This window comes from Oncorhynchus mykiss, chromosome 22 (assembly GCF_013265735.2).
Source record: "Oncorhynchus mykiss isolate Arlee chromosome 22, USDA_OmykA_1.1, whole genome shotgun sequence".
NCBI classification, from domain to species: domain Eukaryota; kingdom Metazoa; phylum Chordata; class Actinopteri; order Salmoniformes; family Salmonidae; genus Oncorhynchus; species Oncorhynchus mykiss.
The window spans coordinates 35,594,477-35,601,254 of NC_048586.1; positions in this window are offsets into that span (position 1 = coordinate 35,594,477).

Sequence of the window (6,778 nt, forward strand, 5' to 3'; positions counted from 1 at the left end):
GCCACAGTGTCTCCTGACCCCTCCTGTCTCAGCCTCCAGTATTTATGCTGCAGTAGTTTGTGTCGGGGGGCTAGGGTTAGTCTGTTATATCTGGAGTATTTCTCCTGTCTTATCCGGTGTCCTGTGTGAATTTAAGTATACTCTCTCTAATTCTCTCTTTCTCTCTTTCTGTCTCTCTCTCGGAGGACCTGAGCCCTAGGACCATGCATCAGGACTACCAGGCATGATGACTCCTTGCTGTCCCCAGTCCACATGGCCGTGCTGCTGCTCCAGTTTCAACTGTTCTGCCTGCGGCTATGGAACCCTGACCTGTTCACCGGACGTGCTACCTGTCCCAGACCTGCTGTTTTCAACTCTCTAGAGACAGCAGGAGTGTTAGAGATACTCTTAATGATCGGCTATGAAAAGCCAACTGACATTTACTCCTGAGGTGCTGACATGCTGCACCCTCGACAACTACTGTGATTATTATTATTTGACCATGCTGGTCATTTTGATTTGATGTGTTTGGTTTTACAATCCTTGTTTTTCCCAAGGATAATTAAAAAAAAAAACATTTCCTCTCTCCCTCTATTGCTTTGTATATGGCTTGTACAGTACAGTGCAACAGGAGGCTATCTCCATGGTAACAACCCCCAGGGCAACAACAACAACCACTCTGCTGCCAAGTTGACCGTACCTGGCAGAGGAGGAGGGCTAAGGTCAACTACACAAACTAGTTCAAAGTTAGGCAAAAGGACAACCTGCAGTGGTATTTCCTGAAGGGAAACCTTCATGTCCAGTCTGGATAGAGTGGGAAACAAGATAACAGGGAGAACAGCATGTTACACAGCCTCAGCGAGACTTGCATTCAGAATGACTGTCAGGATTAGGAAAATTGTGTAGAGACTATCTACACCATTCAAACTAGAACAACCATTTCAGTAACGGGGTGCAAAAAAATCGAACTAACTTTTTGGATTAGTTTAGAAAAATGTATGTTATTTATCTTTGTGTAGCATAAGATTAATCAATGAATGAATCAATCAATGTACATGCAAAAACTAGTGATGGAAACCAAGCTTCCTGATGCATTGAGGTTTTCCATCCAATTGTGTCTTAAATAGGATCATTACACAAGGATTTGATCAACTAGTGTACACTAGTGGAACCTGCTGGTCAAAATAATTTAGACCAGTTAAATTATTATAGATGACATCCAACACTCTGTAGTGCATGCGCGGCATAGCCTTTTGTCTTCTATCAAACCAATCAGGTGGTTGCTCGACGGTGATCATGTGATCAAAAGAAAGCTTCGGACACCATTGACCAGGAGCTGCTGCTAAAGTGTTACAGGCATCAGCACACTGCTTCAAAGTACACTGCTTAGTGATTTTGATGCATGACTCGAAGATCTGTTATCAAAAGTAAAATCACGAGCAAAAACAAACATTTTGTGTAAGCAAAATGCTTTTTTGGCATAAATGCCCTCTAGAACATGTGAACTTTTCATGTGCCTTAATTACAAACCTGTATGCCATCTGTAAATAGAAATAAAATGGTTAAATTACGAGCCTAGTTGGTTTAGCCAAGGAAAAGACTGGAACCTTGCCGCTAGCCATGTTTGGCTGAGATGATGGATGGGCTGGAAATGTTGGGAGATGAGTTTGGCTTGATCCTCCATGTAGCATGCTTCTGTCTATAACATAAGCTACTCAGTATGTATAGATAATCCTTGCTACTGTGGCTTTTTTGAAAGTGATCATGGAGTACTGAAAAAGTGTTGCTACTGATCTCAACATTTCTGGCCTGAATTTAACAGGAGCTATCGACAAAGATCAATGGGAAAAGTTGTGATGGACTACTTTCTGTAGGACGATTGTGCCATACTAACAACCTGACTCTGAAAATGAATCAGACGATGAGGAAATCCCTGATTTAGTTATCATTTTTATCGGACCAGACATTGTAGAGTCTTCTAATGACAGTGATGAGGAAGAGACGACGATCAACAGGAAGAAGTTGACCGAGTTTTGAAATCAGTGGAATGCCCGGTGGAAGCAGAGTATGACTGCAAATGCGGATGGAGTCGAAAAGAGAACACAGAAGGCAGTTGTATAAAACACCTGTCTCTGGATTACATCTTCAAACTAAGGGAAACCATGGCATCCATGACAGAGAAGGAGAAGCGTTCATCCATGTATACGGGTCTATCGTCAAGCCACATTTTCAGATATTATACATTTCTAATTTTGTCAGATAGTTGTTTCATTGCAAGTTAAAGCGTACCGTTAGCTAGCTAGCTAACATTAGCTGTCTCGTTAGCTAACGTTACGTGTATGATCTGTTTAGTAATAGTATTTCAGAAATCCATTTTCATTGCTGGTTATAGCCTAGTGTTAGCTAGCTAGCTAACATTGAACCTATATAGTTGGTTAGCTTTAGATACCTACAGATTCATGCATGGTGGTTAGCTATGACAATCAGTTTGTATTGCTAGTAGTGTGGGTTGGATTATGGTTCATTGTTTAGCTAGCTACATGTCTAAAGACTACTATGCAAGGAACCATTTCACTGTACCGTTTACATCTTCTGTATCCTGAGCATGTGATTAATAAACATTTTATTTTATTTTATATAGTGTTTGTTTACCAGAGATGGTAATGTGAAGAACAATATGACCTGCACCAAAGTCAGATTAGGAAATAGGCCAAGGACTAGATAAAATGTATTTTTACTACTACTTTTTGCTATTACTTTCACCTTTGAAATCTTTGGTGGATTGGTGCTTGGCCTTACATGTGAATCCTTAAAGAGATAGGTAGGGCTAAGGTGGGGTGTCAACTATGCTGAACGGATGTAGACAAAGAAGAGCTCCCCAGTACTGTAGGTGTACCAAAACATTCAAAGGTGGCGTGACAAGTATATCAACTTTCAAAGTTGAATTACTTTCCCATTTATTCCTCAACTGCAGTGTATGATATACCATTTTCTAGCTCTGAGTCTACTTTTATCCAATGTAAAAAACACAATTTCAAATATTACTACATAAGACCGAATCAAGGTGGTGAGTCACATATGTGAATAACATATTTACTTAGGATCTAACTTGGTGAAGCCTATAGGAGTCAACATTGATCAATGCAATAAACATGTCATAATTCACTCGAAAGGTAAGGCACTCTGGAAAATATTCAAATTAAGTTTTACATTAAGCAGTGTGTTAATTCCAGTGTGCATATGTTCCCACTCTTTCGGTGTTGATTTAACACTGGATAATTTGCTGTGACCTTTGCAGCTTTTACAATGTGTTCTGCAATAAATATATACAATACCATCTCATCTACCATTATATAACATTATCTTGAACTAAACTAATTATGATCATATTAGGGTAATAATAGGATGATTACTTTATTTTTTTATCATATCAATAATTTATTGTGATTATTTTCCAAGGCAACAGCCATCTCAGTAGTACTAGCTGGCTTAGCCCAGTACTTTGAGAGACAAGTCAGCAGAGACAGGCCCCTTTTCATTAGGAAACAGTCATTGATTCATTAATCACAAACCAATTCTGTAACATTAAACCACTCGCTGATGAATAATTAAGTCGAATTAGCACGAACAGATCACGTGGGTCGAACAAACAGGCTCCTCCTCCTTCAATCCCGTCAAGTCAATTTACCAGCGGGTGACTGGAGATCTTCCACCATGCCACCCAATCTACAGCTGATTGAATTGCCATCCGTTAGGATCATGCAGTGTGACACTAAGTTAACACAATCAAAATCCAATTGTGCCACTTTCAATAAGTGTCCTATTGAGCTTCAGTAGCATACAGTAAACCCATCAAGACCAAATCAAGCCCTCTAGAAACACCTGACTGTCAATGCCTGCTTACATACCCTGGGGCAATGAGCTACTCTATCTAGCCTAATCCTGTGTAGAACTGAGGAGTCCACTGACAATAGCACGTAACTGATAGAATAGGATAGAATGTCTTGTCTTGGTAGTTAACTTATTTTTATAACATACATGCACTGCAGCAGGCTTTGCCTGCAACATCACATTTGTTCCATTGCCATGTACAGGTAAAATTTTAAAAAGGACACACCAACATAGTGTGTCTTGATAGGGTGTTGGGCCACTACAAGCTGCCAGAACTGCTTCAATCCACTTTGGCACAGATTGTACAAGCGTCTGTAACTCTACTGGAGGCATGAGACCGTTCTTCCACAAGAAAATACCTTATTTACATAAGTATTCAGACCCTTTGCTATGAGATTCAAAATTGATCTCAAGTGCATCCTGTTTCCATTGATCATCCTTGAGATGTTTCTACAACTTGATTGGAGTCCACCTGTGGTAAATTCAATTGATTGGACATGATTTGGAAAGGCACACACCTGTCTACATATATAAGGTCCCACAGTTGACAGTGCATATCAGACCCAAAAACCAAGACATGAGGTTAAAGGAATTGTCCGAGAGCGCCGAGACAGGATTGTGTCGAGGCACAGATCTGGAGAAGGTTACCACAACATGTTTGCTGCATTGAAGGTCCTCAAGAACACAGTGCCCTCATCATTCTTAAATGGAAGAAGTCTATATATAAGCAATAATGCCAGAGGGGGTGTGGTATATGGACAATATACCACGGCTAAGGGCTGTACTTATGCTCAACGCAAGACGGAGTGCCTGGATACAGTCCTTAGCTGTGGTATATTGGCCATATACCACAAACCCTGAAGTGTCTTATTGCTATTATAAACTGGTTACCAACTTAATTAGAGCAGTAGAAATAAATGTTTTGTCATACCCGTGGTATATGGTCTGATATACCACGGGTGTCAGCCAAAGCAAAAACAGTTTTTTTATACATTTATTACAAATACAAAACTGAAATTACATTTACATAAGTATTCAGACCCTTTACTCAGTACTTGTTGAAGCACCTTTGGCAGCGACTACATCATCGAGTCTTGGGTATGACGCTACAAGCTTGGCACACCTGTATTTGGGGAGTTTCTCCCATTCTTCTCTGCACATTCTCTCAAGCTCTGTCAGGTTGGATGGGGAGCATTGCTTCACAGCTAGTTTCAGGTCTCTCCAGAGATGTTGGATCAGGTTCAAGTCTGGGCTCTGGCTGGGCCACTTGAGGACATTCAGAGACTTGTCCCGAAGCCACTCCTGGGTTGTCTTGGCAGTGTGCTTAGGGTCGTTGTCCTATTGGAAGGTGATACTTCTCCCCAGTCTGAGGGCCTGAGCAGGTTTTCATCAAGGATCTCGCTATACTTTGCTTCATTCATCTTTGCCTCTATCCTGACTAGTCTCCCAGTCGCTGCCGCTTAAAAACATCCCCACAGCATGATGCTGCCACCACCATGCTTCACCGTAGGGATACTGCCAGGTTTCTTCCAGATGTGACGCTTGACATTCAGGCCAAATAGTTCAATCTTGGTTTCATCAGACCAGAGAATCTTGTTTCTCGTGGAGTCTTAAGCGGGCTGTCATGTGCCTTTAACTGAGGATTAGCTTCCATTTGAGCAATCTACCATAAAGGTCTGATTTGTGGAGTGCAGCAGAGATGGTTGTCCATCTGGAAGTTTTTCCCCATCTCCACAGAGGAACTCTAGAGCTCTGTCAGAGTGACCATTAGGTTCTTGGTCACCTCCCTGACCATGACCCTTCTCTCCCGATTACTCAGTTTGACCAGGTGGCCAGCTCTATGAAGAGTTTTGGTGGTTGCAAACTTCACAGGCCACTGTGTTCTTGGACGTACTGACAAATTCTCTAAAACAACGTTGGAGACAAGTTATGGTTGAGAAATTAACACTCAATTCTCTGGCAACACCACTGGTGGACAGTCCTGCAGCACATTTTAGAGTGGCTTTTTATTGTCTCCAGCACAAGGTGTACCTCTGCAATGATCATGCTGTTTAATCAGCTTCTTGATAGGCAACACCTGTCAGGTGAATAGATTATCTAGTCAAAGGAGAAATTCTCACTAACAGGGATGTAAACACATTTGTGAGCAACAATTGAGAGAAATAAGCTTTTTGTATGCATGGAACATTTCTGGGATCTTTTATTTAAGCTCATGAAACCCTTTACACGTTGCATTTATATTTTTGTTCAGTGTATATATATATTAAAATCCCTATGCGCATTTGAGACCCCTATTTCAAAGTACTGAGATCTCTTCTTCTAGTCAAGGTAGCCAAAATAATGAGCAACTGGGCATTTTCATACATGGCCCTAAGCAAAATGGGATGTTAATTGCTTAATTAACTCAGGAACTCCCCAACTTTCAATATACTTTGTATACCTCATGTCATGACATTGGCCTGGGGGTAGGTTTATGACAGTCATAAAAACCTCTTCCCCCCTTTTTCCTCTCTCTACCCTACTGATGTTACATTTGCAATTTGGTTGCAAATGGTATGAACTTTGAGCTCTTATTCACTACAGAAGTGATACCTCCTAGCCTTTGAGTTAGCAACAGCAGCTGCAAACGAGGGTTAGGAAGGAACAGACAGAGTATCCCGTCAATCACACAACGATGTTACTACAACGTATCCAATTGACCACCAGAGACATTCTTCAAAGGACAAAGGACTCGGTTTGACAACACGGTCTTCCATCTACCACCAACCTACTGAAGCGCAGCTCAGAGTAAATATTTATTGCATTTTCCTTTTCCAAATGGGCGTTAATTTAAAATGCATAAGATACTGTATTTACGATAGCACAGCTTCTTCCTTTGTACTCAGTCTTCCCGCTCTTTCACTCAAAC